Source organism: Mesoplodon densirostris, chromosome 20, assembly GCF_025265405.1.
Source record: "Mesoplodon densirostris isolate mMesDen1 chromosome 20, mMesDen1 primary haplotype, whole genome shotgun sequence".
NCBI classification, from domain to species: Eukaryota; Metazoa; Chordata; class Mammalia; order Artiodactyla; family Ziphiidae; genus Mesoplodon; species Mesoplodon densirostris.
This window is the reverse complement of record NC_082680.1, coordinates 3,041,832-3,058,222: the sequence shown is the minus strand read 5'-3', so window position 1 is coordinate 3,058,222 and position 16,391 is coordinate 3,041,832.

Sequence of the window (16,391 nt, the reverse complement as noted above, 5' to 3'; positions counted from 1 at the left end):
GAGATGGTCTTTTCTCCATTGTATATCCTTGCCTCCTTTGTAACAGATTAGTTGACCATAGGTGTGTGGGCTTATCGCTGGGCTTTCTATCTTGTTCCATTGATCTATGTTTCTGTTTTTGTGCCAGTACCATATTGTCTTGATTACTGTGGCTTTGTAGTATAGTCTGAAGTCAGGGAGTCTGTTTCCTCCAGCTCTGTGTTTTTCCCTCAAGACTGCTTTGCCTATTCGGGGTCTTTTATGTCTCCATACAAATTTTAAGATTTTTTGTTCTAGTTCCGTAAAAAATGCCATTGGTAATTTGATAGGGATTGCATTGAATCTGTGGATTGCTTTGGGCAGTACAGTCATTTTCACAATATTGATTCTTCCAATCCAAGAACATGGTATATCTCTCCATCTGTTGGTATCATCTTTAATTTCTTTCATCAGCATCTTATAGTTTTCTGCTTACAGGTCTTTTGTCTCCCTAGGTAGGTTTATTCCTAGGTATTATATTCTTTTCCTTGCAATGGTAAATGGGAGTGTTTCCTTAATTTCTCTTTCAGATTTTTCATCATTAGTGTATAGGGATGCTAGAGATTTCTGTGCATTAATTTTGTATCCTGCAACTTTATCAAATTCATTGATTAGCTCTAGTATCTGCAAACAGTGACGGTTTTACTTCTTCTTTTCCAATTCGTATTCCTTTTATTTCTTTATCTTCTCTGATTGCCGTGGCTAGGACGTCCAAAACTATGTTGAGTATCAGTGGTGAGAGTGGACATCCTTGTCTTGCTCCTGATCTTAGAGGAAATGCTTTCAGTTTTTCACCATTGAGAATGATATTTGCTGTGGGTTTGTCATATATGGCCTTTATTAAGTTGAGGTAGGCTCCCTCTATGCCCACTTTCTGGAGAGTTTTTTTTTATCATAAACAGGTGTTGAATTCTGTCAAAAGCTTTTTCTGCATCTATTGAGATGATCTTATGGTTTTTATTCTTCAATTTGTTAATATGGTGTATCACATTGATTGATTTGTGTATAATGAAGAATCCTTGCATCCCTGGGATAAATCCCACTTAATCATGGTGTATGATCCTTTTAATGTGTTGTTGGATTCTGTTTGGTAGTATTTTGTTGAGGATTTTTGCATCTATATTCATCAGTGATATTGGTCTGTAATTTTCTTATTTTGTAGTATCTTTGTCTGGTTTCAGTATCAGGGTGATGGTGGCCTCATAGAATGAGTTTGGGAGTGTTCCTTCCTCTGCAATTTTTTTGAAGAGTTTGAGAGTTTGAGAAGGACGGCTGCTACCATCTCTAAATGTTTGGTAGAATTCACTTGTGAAGCCATCTGCTCCTGGACTTTTGTTTGTTGGAAGATTTTTAATCACATTTTCAATTTCATTACTTGTGATTGGTCTGTTCATATTTTCTATTTCTTCCTGGTTCAGTCTTGGAAGGTTATACCTTTCTAAGAATTTGTCCATTTCTTCCAGGCTGTCCATTTTATTGGCATAGAGTTGCTTGTATTAGTCTCTTAGGATGCTTTGTATTTCTGCAGTGTCCGTTATAACTTCTCCTTTTTCATTTCTAATTTTATTGATTTGAATCCTCTCCCTCTTTTTCTTCATGAATCTGGCTAATGATTTATCAATTTTGTTTATCTTCTCAAAGAACCAGCTTTTAGTTTTATTGATATTTGCTATTGTTTCCTTTGTTTCTATTTCATTTATTTCTGCTCTGATCTTTATGATTTCGTTCCTTCTGCTAACTTTTGGTTTTGTTTGTTCTTCTTTCTCTAGTTCCTTTAGGTGTAAGGTTACATTGTTTATTCAAGATTTTTCTTGTTTCTTGAGGTAGGCTTGTATAGCTATAAACTTCCCTCTTAAAACTGCTTTTGCTGCATCCCATAGGTTTTGGATCGTCGTGCTTTCATTGTCATTTGTCTCTTGGTATTTTTTTATTTCCTCTTTGATTTCTTGAGTGATCTCTTGGTTATTTAGTAACGTATTGTTAACCTCCATGTGTTTGTGTTTTTTACATTTTTTTCCCTGTAATTCATTTCTAATCTCATACTGATGTGGTCAGAAAAGATGCTTGATATGATTTTAATTTTCTTAAATTTGCTGAGGCTTGATTTGTAACCCAAGATGTGATCTATCCTGGAGAATGTTCCGTGCACACTTGGGAAGAAAGTGTAATCTGCTGTTTTTGGATGGAATGTCCTATAAATATCAATTAAATCTCTCTGGTCTATTGTGTCATTTAAAGCTTGTGTTTCCTTATTAATTTTTTGTTTGGATGATCTGTCCATTGGTGTAAGTGAGGTGTTAAAGTCCCCCACTATTTTTGTGTTACTGTTGATTTCCTCTTTTATAGCTGTTAGCTGTTGCCTTATGTACTGAGGTGCTCCTATGTTGGGTGTATATATATATTTATATTTGTTATATCTTCTTCTTGGATTGATCCCTTGATAATTATGTACTGTCCTTCCTTGTCTCTTGTAACATTCTTTATTTTAAACTCCATTTTATCTGATATGAGTATTGCTACTCCAGCTTTCTTTTGATTTCCATTTGCATGGAATATCTTTTTCCATCCCCTCACTTACACTCTGTATGTGTCCGGTCTGTAGGTCTGAAGTGGGTCTCTTGTAGACAGCATATATATGGGTCTTGTTTTTGTATCCATTCAGCAAGCCTGTGTCTTTTGGTTGGAGCATTTAATCCATTCATGTTTAAGGTAATTATCGATATGTATGTTCCTATGACCATTTTCTTAATTGTTTTGGGCTTGTTTTGTAGGTCCTTTTCTTCTCTTGTGTTTCCCACTTACAGAAGTTCCTATAGTATTTGTTGTAGAGCTGGTTTGGTGGTGATGAATTCTCTTAGCTTTTGCTTGTCTGTAAAGCTCTTGATTTCTCCATCGAATCTGAATGAGATCCTTGCCAGGTAGAGTAACCTTGGTTGTAGGTTCTTCTCTTTCATCACTTTAAGTATATCATGCCACTCCCTCTGGCTTGTAGAGTTTCTGCTGAGAAATCAGCTGTTAACCTTATGGGAGTTCCCTTGTATATTAGTTGTTTTTTTTTCCCTTGCTGCTTCCAATAATTTTTCTTTGTCTTTGATTTTTTTTTTTTTTTTTTTTGCGGTACGCGGGCCTCTCACTGCTGTGGCCTCTCCCGCTGCGGAGCACAGGCTCCAGACGCACAGGCTCAGCGGCCATGGCTCACGGGCCCAGCCGCTCCGCGGCATGTGGGATCCTCCCAGACCGGGGCACGAACCCGCGTCCCCTGCATCGGCAGGTGGACTCTCAACCACTGTGCCACCAGGGAAGTCCTTTGTCTTTGATTTTTGAAAATTTGATTACTATGTGTCTCGTCGTGTTTCTCCTTGGGTTTATCCTTTATGGGACTCGCTGTGCTTCCTCAACTTGGGTGGCTATTTCCTTTCCCATATTAGGGAAGTTTTTGACTATAATCTCTTCACGTATTTTCTCTGGTCCTTTCTCTTTCTGGGACCCCTATAATGTGAATGTTGTTGCGTTTAATGTTGTCCCAGAGGTCTCTTAGGCTGTCTTCATTTCTTTTCATTCTTTTTTCTTTATTCTGTTCCGCAGCAGTGAAGTCCACCATTCTGTCTTCCAGGTCACTTATCCTTTCTTCTGCCTCAGTTATTCTGCTATTGATTCCTTCTAGCGTAGTTTTAATTTCAGTTATTGTATTGTTCATCTCTGTTTGTTTGTTTTTTAATCCTTCTAGGTCTTTGTTAAACATTTCTTGCATCTTCTCAATCTTTGCCTCCATTCTTTTCCCAAGGTCCTGGATTATCTTCATTATCATTATTCTGAATTCATTTTCTGGAAGGTTGCCTATCTCCACTTCATTTAGTTGTTTTTCCAGGGTTTTATCTTGTTCCTTCATCTGGTACATAGCCCTCTGCCTTTTCATCTTGTCTATCTTTCTGTGAATGTGGTTTTTGTTCCACAGGTTGCAGGATTGTAATTCTTCTTGCTTCTGCTGTCTGTTTTCTGGTGGCTGAGGTTATCTAAGAGGCTTGTGCAAGTTTCCTGATGGGAGGGACTGGTGGTGGGTAGAGCTGACTGTTGCTCTGGTGGGCAGAGCTCAGCAAAACTTTAATCCACTTGACTGTTGATGGGTGGGGCTGGGTTCCCTCCCTGTTGGTTGTTTGGCCTGAGGCGACTCAACACTGGAGCCTACCGAGGCTCTTTGGTGGGGCTAATGGCAGACTCTGGGAGAGCTCATGCCAAGGAGTACTTCCCAGAACTTCTGCTGCCAGGGTCCTTGTCCCCGTGGTGAGCCACAGCCACCGCCCGCCTCTGCAGGAGACTCTCCAAGACTAGCAGGTAGGTCTGGCTCAGTCTCCCCTGGGGTCACTGCTCCTTCCCCTGGGTCCCGATGCGTACACTACTTTGTGTGTGCCCTTCAAGAGTGGAGTCTCTGTTTCCCCCAGTCCTGTCGAAGTCCTGCAATCAAATCCAACTAGCCTTCAAAGTCTGATTCTCTAGGAATTCCTCCTTCCGTTGCTGGACCTCCACGTTGGGAAGCCTGACGTGGGGCTCAGAACCTTCACTCCAGTGGGTGGACTTCTGTGGTATAAGTGTTCTCCAGTCTGTGAGTCATCCACCCAGCAATTATGGGATTTGATTTTACTGTGATTGCCCCCTCCTACCATCTCATTGTGGCTTCTCCTTTGTCTCCGGATGTGGGGTATCTTTTTTGGTGAGTTCTAGTGTCTTCCTGTTGATGATTGTCCAGCAGCTAGTTGTGATTCTGGTGTTTTCACAAGAGGGAGTGAGAGCACGTCCTTCTACTCTGCCATCTTGGTTCAGGGCCCCTGATAGATCCTTTCAGATCATGAAACTATCAAAAATAAACAGTATCACCATGATTTACATATCACCTTTCCACTGTGTCTCTGTCTTAGGATGTACCTGCCCCTGTCTGTGTGTCTTCTGCTCTGTAATCAAGAGAAACTCTGTGATTTCATGTCATCCTTTGAAATGAAGTGCCAGCGTGCTTCAATGTGGAGGAATGCTCTGAAGAGATGGCCAATCTGCTCTTCTGACAAACAACCCCCTCCACCCACACACACAGTGCCCACACATCGTTCACATCACATATACTGATAGCTGTACCGACAAGTACTGAGGGAAACCTAATCATTGTATCACCTACAGTGATCTTAAAGTACATATAAAGTGTACAGTGCACTTGTACATTTAGAGTTAGATTTTAATAAAAGTCCAATGATATACTTTTTTCATTTCACAAACTCAAAATAAGCTACAAAACAACTCTTAAGGAAGATTACCCTCAACATTTCAGATTAAAAATGAAAAACAAACTGAATTCAAAGTTGTCAAATAATCTGTTAAAGATACTCTAGGTATTAAGTAGTAGAGATTGGAATGAAATATTGTCTTATATAATGGACATTTTAAAATTAAGTATTTACTACACTAATATTATAATTTCATAATATTTCTCACTAGAAATGTTCATTAAAAGCATATTACTGGGCCTCCCTGGTGGCGCAGTGGTTGAGAGTCCGCCTGCCGATGCAGGGGATACGGGTTCGTGCCCCGGTCTGGGAGGATCCCATATGCCGCGGAGCGGCTGGGCCCGTGAGCCATGGCCGCTGAGCCTGCGCGTCCGGAGCCTGCGCGTCCGGAGCCTGTGCTCCGCAACGGGGGAGGCCACAACAGTGAGAGGCCCGCGTACCGCAAAAAAAAAAAAAAAAAAAAAAAAAAGCATATTACTATCATAAAACCCAATAAATCCAATTTTTATAAGATAACACTGAATTTACCTTGATTTCTAAATTTGTATTTAAATATTTCTGAGAGGTATTTTTATCACACTAGTGTTTTCTTTAACCAGGGGGTTAGAGAAAGGCAAACTATTTTCCTTCAAGTTAAGTGGACTACAGTCAGTTTTCCTCATGTTTTCTCACCTGAGCATATGTATTGATCCATAATTAAATGTGATTCATAAAATGTGATTCATAACCTTTTTTTAATCTACCTTCAAACATTATGACATAGAAAAGTTGTACTATAACTCAAGGGCATTTCTTTCTACTCCTATTTCTCCAATTAATGTGATTTGCATGGAAACAAAAATGCTTCAGCAGAAATCTTTGGAACAGCTATTGCAGTATTTACATATGCAAATAGATGACATATTAATTTTTAAGTATATGAATTGGAAATTGGGTAATATTATGAAAATTTCATTTTTAGACTCAATAAAATGCATACACAGATGTGTATTTCCAATTATTTTGTGCTGGATAAATTTCTTAGTATTCTCTACATGTGCTCTCAGTATTTGGTATTTTTTTTCCTAATAAAAAATTAAGTATAGTTGTCTATCATAATAAAAGACTAAAGCAATATATAATATTATATTTTCGTTTTATATTTCATACTTTTAAATGAACACATAATTTTTCTTATTCATGGATTATTTATACTGTCAGCATGATATACATTTATTTAAGTTGACCAATCTGATTGTCCATCCTGATTTTGCCCTTATATCTATATATGTGGATCATTAGAAACATGAGAAGTTCCCTAAAAAGGGGGAGGTTTAAGTTGAAAACACAGATTTTTTTGGTTGGTAATCATCCATTCTTTTTTTGCCTCCATTATGTTCTTTACATGCTACCTTCAACACTCACCTACAAGTGTGAGAGATCTCACACCTTTATTAGTTTATAATAAAGCAGTATTTTGTTGAACTTTCTAGCATGTATAAATATATAAAAATCCATTAAACATAAAGACATCAAATCTTTTGTTAGTTGAAATTTTGTAGGGAAAAAATGCTTAATGGCATACATTGTTAGTATCGGTATAGCACATATGACAACTTGTATTTGTTTATATTTTTTAATGGAGCATCTCCTTCATTAGACCACTAGTGCTATTTGATAGGGACCTTGCTGATTTTACTTATAAATAGACACCAGCACTTAGAATTCAGACAGACTTACAGCTGAATTTCAGCAAACATACTATGAATAAATGAATTTTATTTTTTACCTATATAATTGTTTAGGAATTCAATATGCATCATAAATATTAACGGCATCAAGTACTAAACTTTATGCAAGTAGAATTAGTTTTTTACTAGACATTTGTTGCTTTATCATTTTTTACTCAAAAGATATACTTCAATTGGTTGAATGTCATGCTGTAGTTGCAATGCACGTCTTGAAGACTATAATTTTTCCTTGTACAAAATATAGAACAATTTCTCTTTTCCTCCGTATTTTTAAACCAAGTAAAGCACTATGGATATAATGGGTGGAGGCAGATGGGTGAGAGCCACCTGGAGACTGGAGAGAAGGTGGTGCTATGGGCTGAATTGTGTCCTGCCCCCAAATTCATACACTGAAGTCCTGAGCTCCAATACCTCAGAATGTGACTGTATGTGCAGATAGGCCCTTTAAAGAGGTAATTAAATTAAAATTTGGCTGTTAGCATAGACCTAATAAAATATGACTAGTGTTCTTATTAGGAGAGGAAATTTGGGGACACAAAGAGATATCAGGGATGGGAGCTTTAGAACTGTCCCAGCAAAATTTTTCCTTTTATATGTTTTATTTCCTCACCTTAACATCAATGTAAAATCCATTAAATATCATCTTCAAAATGTATACTTCTCTGTACCCAGTGATTACCCCCAAATTATAAAGCTGATTCTATATAAAGCAGTTTTCTAAAAACGGAGGCACTTCTCCTTCACAAAGCATGAATAACTCAATTAGAATCAGCTCACTGATTGGAATAAGCAGCAAAACTGTTATAATTAAGAAACAGAAGTATCCAAACTGAAAAAAAAATTACTTTAAAAAATTCTCAATCCAAAAACCGAGGATACAGCTTGATTCCTAAATCTATCCCAATGATTCAACAAATCATGTCAGTGCTAATACCCATATACAACCCAAGCTGAAACAGTTTCGGTCTCACTCCTACTTCACTGCTACCTCCAGAGTCTATGCTCCTGTAATTTTTCACCTAGACGACTAAGAAAGCCTCACTTCTCATCTCTTTTCTCCCACCCACGCCCCACCTCATGTAAAATTCTCCACTCATCAGGGTAATATTACCAAAGCAGAAATACAATTATTCCCTTATTTATTCAAAACCATAATAATTTCTGATTTTATACAGAATAAAAAAATCTTAATTGCATGGCCTATGAGACCGTAATGAATTGGTTCCGTCTGTGGTCCACTGATGACAGAAATAATCTTAGTGCTTTATCTCCCCCTTTGCAATATGTTTTGAAAATCCTCCCAGAAAGGGATAGTCTATTTCCTCATCCCATAAACCTGGGTTGGCCTTGTGACTTACCTCACACAATAAATTGAAGGCAGCAGGGGTGAGTGGGTGACAGTGTCACACCTACAACGTGACAGGCCTTGCAAGTTCCGCTTTCTCCTGGACCCCTACCTCTGTCATAAACATGAGCCTGAGCTGCTTGCCCACAGCAGGATGAGAAACCACATAAAGAGATGAGTCATCCTAGTGGAGTCTGTCCTGAGCCAACTAGCCCCCAGGTGACAGCAGATGAGTAATCAAGCCCAGCAGAGACTAACCTAGTCCTACAGACCCCTGTGAAATAATACATGGTGGTTTTAGGCAACTAAAATTTTAGAGTCGACGTGTTCTGCAGCAATGCCTAACTGATACACCTCTGTACCTTTCCAAGCTCATTTCCTACCAACGGCCATCTCTCCTTTTTCTCTGGTCTCCGTGGCCTTCCTTGAAGTCATGCCTCCTGGTTGTCTCTGGGATTTGTATCTGCTGTTTCCTCTATCTGTAGTGCTCTTCCAGGAGGTTTTTCCATGGATTTTTCTCACTTTCTTCCGTCCTCTACTCATATATCATTCCCTCAGAGAGGGTTTCATAATCATTGTTCTTTTTCCTCATCCTGCTATTTTTTTCTGTAACAATTATCCCTACCTGATATAGACTGTTTATTTTTTTTGTTTTCTCCATACTATCAATAGGGTGTAAGTTCGATGAGTACAGGGATTTTTTACAGTGAGACCTTAAAACTGCCTGGTACATGCCCTCAATGAATAAATCAAAGAAAACTCTGCATTTAAAGAAACGATATATTTGCATATTTAAGAACTATAATATATATTAAAGACATTATATTATTTAGTAAAAAAGAATAAATCTTACATTCTTTTGAAATATCTCCACATAAGAATATTAGCTCAAACAAGAACTATAGAGAAAATTCCCTTATTACCAAAGACAGCTATGACAGATTGAAAAAAAGTATTGTCATCCTTTCTCAGATTTGAATTGACCATTTAAAGATCATGCAGAGACACATCAGAATTCTTGATATCATGGTTCGTATGAGAGGGGCCATGATATTTCAGAAAATAATTTGAATAAATATGTAACTGAATGTTTATGATTATTTTAAAACATACTGTTTTAAAGCAACTCACAACTTAAACACTACTGATGCCACAAAGATGACTTCTCCCTTATTAATAAAAATGATGTACAACATGCCATAGTTATACAACCAACGGTTCCCAGAGATCACCTTGGACGTAGAGTCTGAAATAGACCTGGGATTGCCTTCCTCGGCTATTGAGCTTTATGGACCAGCAACTATTCATTCGCTCCTACTTTGTATGGAAAGGATGGCTCCGCAGACACAGAACAGTAGGTTTTCAGCAAGGCTCCCCAGGAACGGGCAGTGATGCTCTCAGTTCAAACTCGTAGGAGCCTCTAGACTTAACCTCTGACCATATCACTTCATGTCACCAGGTAACTCCATTCTCCCAATGCCAGTTTTATGACCTGGCTTAGGATAAGGATACGGGCCCAGTTGAGGAAAATGTAAACTTGTGTCTCAGCGAAGTTTTTTCCCCTCTCAATACTGTATCGGTAGATTTGCCTTATATTGAAGGTTAGGGAGACAGGAGTAGAGTTGTTTTCATTTTACTGTGACGAAAAAGAGGAAAATGTTTTTTCAAACCAGCATACGAATTTAGTTTACCTTCTGCTCGGAACCCAAGGCTCGCACCAAATACAAAGAGGAGTAATACAAAAATCTGGCTATTTCCACAGAGAGACCGTGAGTTATCATTAGTGAAATCCATTTCACCTGTAACCTGCCTTCACTGTTCAAGGTTTTAATCATTGCTACAAAAGACTCACCTGCCCTCCAAGCAGCTCATAACCTAAATTAGATGTCTGCCTCAGTTGTCTTCCAGAAACTTGGAGTCAGCTGCGTCCAGTTTGAGCTGAGCCAGCCTGAGACCTGACAGGACCGTGCGCCCTCCCACTGGGCATGCGCGAGCGTCCGCGGCGTGACCTTTTGACGTCAGGGGGCCGCAAACTCCACCCTCAGTTCACGCTGACGCTGCCACGTTTTCTTAAGGAGCCGAGGTCTGCGGCTTAGTTACGCCTGCGCAGAACTGTGATCCTCGCGGGGTTTTCCGGTCCCCTCACCCCCGCCTCCCCACGCCCCCCAAGCCTCAGACCGCCCTGCTTGCTTACCTTATAGATAGCCTTGTCCCCGGCCTTCAGGGACGCAGATGTGCGGCCTCTTCTCCTGTGTCCTGGCTTGGCTCCTTTGCAGGTAAACCCTTTCTTTGCTGCGTGTTAGGCAAATGGACCTGGTGCAGTAGCGGTAATCAAGATTGAATGACCGACTAGATGTAGTTAACCAAGATGAAAGGGCTTAGGTGGAAAAGCAGACCTGAGAGAAAGATGTTGAATTTCAGACTAACAAATAATACGGAACTTTAAATGCCAAAGGAGACATAGGAAGGGAAGTTCAGTGGACAGCTGCTCCTGAATCTAACTGCTACGCATTTTCATAAGTCAAGACTAGGGATTAAAGGACAGGGAATCACCTCTTTTTACAGTTGTAAATATATGATGGATTCATCTGCTCAGAGAGAGGGGAGAGCCTGACTGCAGGGTGGGAGTTGGCCGCTTATTTGGGGGGCTGAAAAGTGCGTGGGGATGAAGAAATGGAAGCAGCAAACGTAGGCTCCTCTTTTAAGAAGGTTGGTAGTGGAGGAGGGAGAAGAAATGCTTGGTAGATTTTTCTGGAGTAAGATCAGGCGCAGTTTTTGTTTCCTTGCTTTGTACAAAGGAGATTTTTCCGTAAAATCGAAAGAACCTTGTGCTTAGAGCTGTGTCTCTATCTTTGGAAGCCTAGCAGTTATCACACACATTGCTTACAATCTCAGGAAGATTGCACTCAGACCTAAAATCCATAGTTGCATCTTACCAGTTTCTAACTTGTTGTAAATATCAGGAGGGACATAATCTAAAGGTAGGGCTGGGAATTGCAGCTTTTAATACAAGGGAAAGTGGTCTAAAAAAAACATCACAAGTATGCTAGTTGGACTAATAGACTCTTGGAAATTTCTACTTCTCTGAGTCTCTCGCCACAGGCAAACTTCACCTGCTGTTATCAATCTTGCATGGTGATTTCAACCTCTGATGCACATTAAAGATCAAATGAGAAGCTTTCTAAAAAATACCAATGCACCAACCTTCTCCTTCTCTATTCCGTGCTTACTGTCTTATTTCCAGCACTTACTTTCTCTCACCTGAACAATAAAAGCAGTCCTAAACATTGCCTCCTGTATCCCAAATCTCAAAACCTCAGCTCCACAGAGCCCCTAGGTAAACTATTCAAAAGGAGAATATGACCTTGTTACATCCCTGCTGAAAACCTTTTAATAGCTTTTTATTTCCTTTGGTGGATAAATTTATTTCATCTTCAGTTATTCATTCTCCTAAGATCTCCCTTTCTTGATGTGTGTCCGAGTTTCTGACCTATGTCATTTTCCTATTCTCTGAACAGCTTCTTTGAATATTTCTTGCAAGGCAGGTCTACTGGCAACAAATTCCCTCAATTTTTGTTTGGCTGAGATAATCTATTTCTCCTTCAGTTTTGAAGAATAATTTCACAGGGTACAGAATTCTAGGTTGGTGTTTTTGTTTTGTTTTGTTTTTCTTTGAACACTTTAAATGTTTCATTCCACTGTCTTCTTTGTTTTTTTGAAGATGTTTGGGGTAGGAGTTTATTAATTAATTTATTTTTGCTGTGTTGGGTCTTCGTTTCTGTGCAAGGGCTTTCTCTAGTTGTGGCAAGTGGGGGCCACTCTTCATCGCAGTGCACGGGCCTCTCACTATCACAGCCTCTCTTGTTGCGGAGCACAGGCTCCGGCCGCACAGGCTCAGTAGTTGTGGCTCACGGGGCTAGTTGCTCTGCAGTCTGTGGGATCCTCCCAGACCAGGGCTCGAACTCGTTTCCCCTGCATTAGCAGGCAGATTCTCAACCACTGCACCACCAGGGAAGCCCCTCCTCCATTGTCTTCTTGCTTGCATGGTTTCTGAGGAGAGGTTGGATGTAATTTTCTTGGCTCCTGGGGGTAAGGTTTCTTTTTCCCCTTTTAGCTTCTTTCAAGGTTTTTTGTCTTTGATTATTTTGACGTTTATGGTATGCCTATGTGTAGATCTTGGGTTTTAGTTTTGGCATTTATCCTCAATGTTCTCTGAACTTTCTGGACCTGTGGGTTGCAGTCTGACATTAATTTGGAGAAATTCTCCCATCATTTTGCCTTCAAATATTGCTTCTGTTCCTTTCTTCTTACACATATGTTAAAAACATTTTGTAGTTGTCCCACAGTTCTTGGATAATCTCTTCTGGATTATGCCCAGTTTTTAAAAGCAAATATTACAATGAAATATTTAGCATTAATTTATGGTGGATTAAAGAAAGATGCAGTTTCCTTCACATTTAAAAAAAAATTATTGGAGTATAGTTGATTTACAGTGTTGTGTTAGTTTCAGGTGTACAGCAAAGCCCTTCACATTTTCTTCTAAGTTGTAGGATCCATTGCACCTCTCTGCAAATCTGGAGTTGCCTGAAACAACACACTGTGGAAGTGATATTATTGTCAGTTCTGTTTCCAAAATTTAAAAGAACTGGTAGTTTCTGTCTTGTTATCTCATGGTGCTCAGCTACCATGTAAGATGTCTGACCATCCTGCTGAAGACTTTATGTGAAGAGGCTCAGATAAATCCAGCCACCCCATTATCTGCAAAAGGGGTCAACATATGAGACATGCTATCTCAGATCTTGCAGACCATCAGGAAAATGCCAGGTGACCCCTGTCAGCACCACTTGAAGCAGAAGATTCACTCAGCTGAGCCCAATTAAGATTGCTGCTACATAATTTCACAAGCTATACAATGGTTATTTTAATATACTAAATTTGGGGTGGTTTATTAGGAAGTGTTGGGTAATAGGAGCCATATCCCTTTAGTCTAGCCCATTGGGCTGCCTCATTACAGTATGGGGAGGGTGGAAGTCTAGGCTCCGCAGGGCTGCAGGCTCTGGTTAGGGTGGGGACTCAGCTGTCTTTGCAGTGTTTATCTGGAGTAATGCAGTTATTGCATAAGTTTTCTGTCTACCTAGGAAGTCCCTTTCCTAGTCCTTTATCTAGAGAAAAGCTGACTTCTTTTTTTTTTTTGTGGTTCCCGGGCCTCTCACTGTTGTGGCTTCTTCCATTGCAGAGCACAGGCTCTGGACGCACAGGCTCAGCGGCCATGGCTCACGGGCCCAGCTGCTCCGCGGCATGTGGGATCTTCCCGGACCGGGGCACGAACCCGCGTCCCCTGCATCGGCAGGCGGACTCTCAACCACTGCGCCCCCAGGGAAGCCCGAGAAGCTGACTTTTGCTGGGTCTTTATTTTTTCTATGCTCATTGGTATTTCTGGTTTGCTGGCTTTGTCTCCAAATCTGGGATATATGAAAAAAAAAATGAAACCCAGAGAATTGACCGTGCCATTTATTGGGTCCCAAGGATCTGGCTTGCCACCTTTCAGGGTTGTCATCTTCCCTCCACTTTTCAGAGTCCTCTTGCGGTTGTTTTATATATAAACACACAGAGCTTTTACTTATACTTAATGAGAGGAAAAGGGAAAATTATGTCTACTCCGTCTTCCCAGGAGTGGTGATCTGTGGTGACCTGTCTTTCAACTCATGTATTAAAAGATTATATATATACGTATATATTTAAATGTTTAAATTATCAGATGTAGGAGCACTTTCTTTTTGTTTTCTCTGTTTTTCATTTCTGATTTGCCTTTTATAGCTTTCATACTACTGCAATATTTTAAATTACATTTTAATATATTTTCTCAGTATATTTTTGTGTATTTTTAGTACTCTGTTGTTTAAAATACACACATGTAACTTTCCACAGTGTTTTTATAATTAAGATTTTCTCAATTCAAATAAGATTTTTTGGTAGTTGCATCACACCTATATATATTGAAAATGCCACCAGACACTATTACCGTTTTTGCTTTTGAAAATAGTCTATTATATCTACACAGATATTTACAATTTCCACTGGACTTCTCTTACTCTAAAGTTCTATATTTCCCTGTGGTATAATTTCCTTTGGCCCAAAGAACTTCTTTTAGCATTTCTTCTAGAGCAGTTCTTCTAGTGATGAATTCTTAGTTTTCTTTCATCTTAGAATGTCTTTATTTTGCCCTCATTCCTAAATGATATTTATGCTTATTACAGAATTACGAGTAAGCAGCTTTTTTGGCTCAACATTTTACAAATGCTCTACTTGTCTTCTGACCTCCATGGTTTCTATGGAGAAATTCTCAGTGACTAACATCATTGCTCCCTTATATCTAATATGTCATTTTTCTCTCTTTTCAAGATTGTCTTATTTATGTTTGGTTTTTAGTCATTTGATTACAATGGGTCTGGGCATTTAAAAAAAATTGATCCTGTTTGTAGTGAGGTGGATGGACCTAGAGTCTGTCATACAGAGTGAAGTAAGTCAGAAAGAGAAAAACAAATACCATATGCTAATACATATATATGGAATCTAAAAAAAAAAAAATGGTCATGAAGAACCTAGAGGCAAGACGGGAATAAAGATGCAGACCTACTAGAGAATGGACTTGAGGATATGGGGAAGGGGAAGGGGAAGCAAGGACAAAGAGAGAGAGTGGTATGGACATATATACACTACCAAACGTAAAATAGATAGCTAGTGGGAAGCAGCCACATAGCACAGGGAGATCAGCTCAGTGCTTTGTGACCACCTAGAGGGGTGGGATAGGGAGGGTGGGAGGGAGACGCAAGAGGGAAGAGATATGGGAACATATGTATATGTATAACTGATTCACTTTGTTACAAAGCAGAAACTAACACACCACTGTAAAGCAATTATACTCCAATAAAGATGTTTTAAAAATTAATTAATTAATTAAAAAAAACAGTGAGGTTAAAACACACACACACACACACACACAAAAGAACTTGCTTAGACAGTAACCATTTCTGTTACTATTCCTTCATTTCTGAAGATGCAAATTTCTCTCTCCCTTTAGCCTGAAGATATTTCTTTAGCATTCTTTTAGGGCAAGCCTTCTGGTAATAAATTTTCCTAGTTTTCTTTAATTTATAATATCTTTATATTACCTTTATTCCTGAAATGTAATTTTGCTGAATATAGAAATCAAGCCTGACGGTTCTCTTCTTTTAGCACTTTAAAGGTTTTTTTCCGCTATCAGCTGGCCTCCTTGGTTTTGGTGAGACATTTGCCGTCATTTTATAGTTTTCCTCTAGTATGTAAAGTGCTATCTTCCTCTATCTGCCTTCAAGTTTTCTTCTGCTTATCTTTGGTTTTTAGAAGTTTGATTATTATGGGTCTTGGCTGGTTTTCTTCAAGTTCATCCTGTTTGGTGTTTGAAATTTTTGAATCTGTAAATTTATATTTTTATCCAAATTTCAAATTTTTTGTCAAATATTTTTCTGTTCTATCTCTGTTACCTCTCCTTCTAGTACTTTGATGACATTATGTCACATCTCCTGTTATTGTCCCACAGATCCCTGAGGTTCTATTTACTTTTTGTTTCAAACCTTTTCTCTGATCTTCAAATATACTAGATCACCCCCTCGCATCCCCATTCTGCTACTGAGCCCACCCAATGATTTTACTCTTCAGTTATTTCTTTTTCTGTTCTAAATTTTTTTCTTATTATATTTTTTATTTTGTGCTGAGAACTGTGTTTCCACTTCAGGTACTTCTGTCTTTTCCTTATGGAGCATAATAACAATAGATAATAGTCCTTGTCTGATAATTTCAACACCCAGGTCACTTTGATCTCAGCATCTGATGATTCTTCACTTCCCTTGAAACTTGGCCAGATTGTCCTGGTTCTTTGTGAGATGAGTAATTTTAGATTATATCAGTGACATTTTGAATATTATGTTTAGATTATGGATCCTTTATCCTATAGAGAATATTTTTAAATTTTTGCAGATAATCAACCCA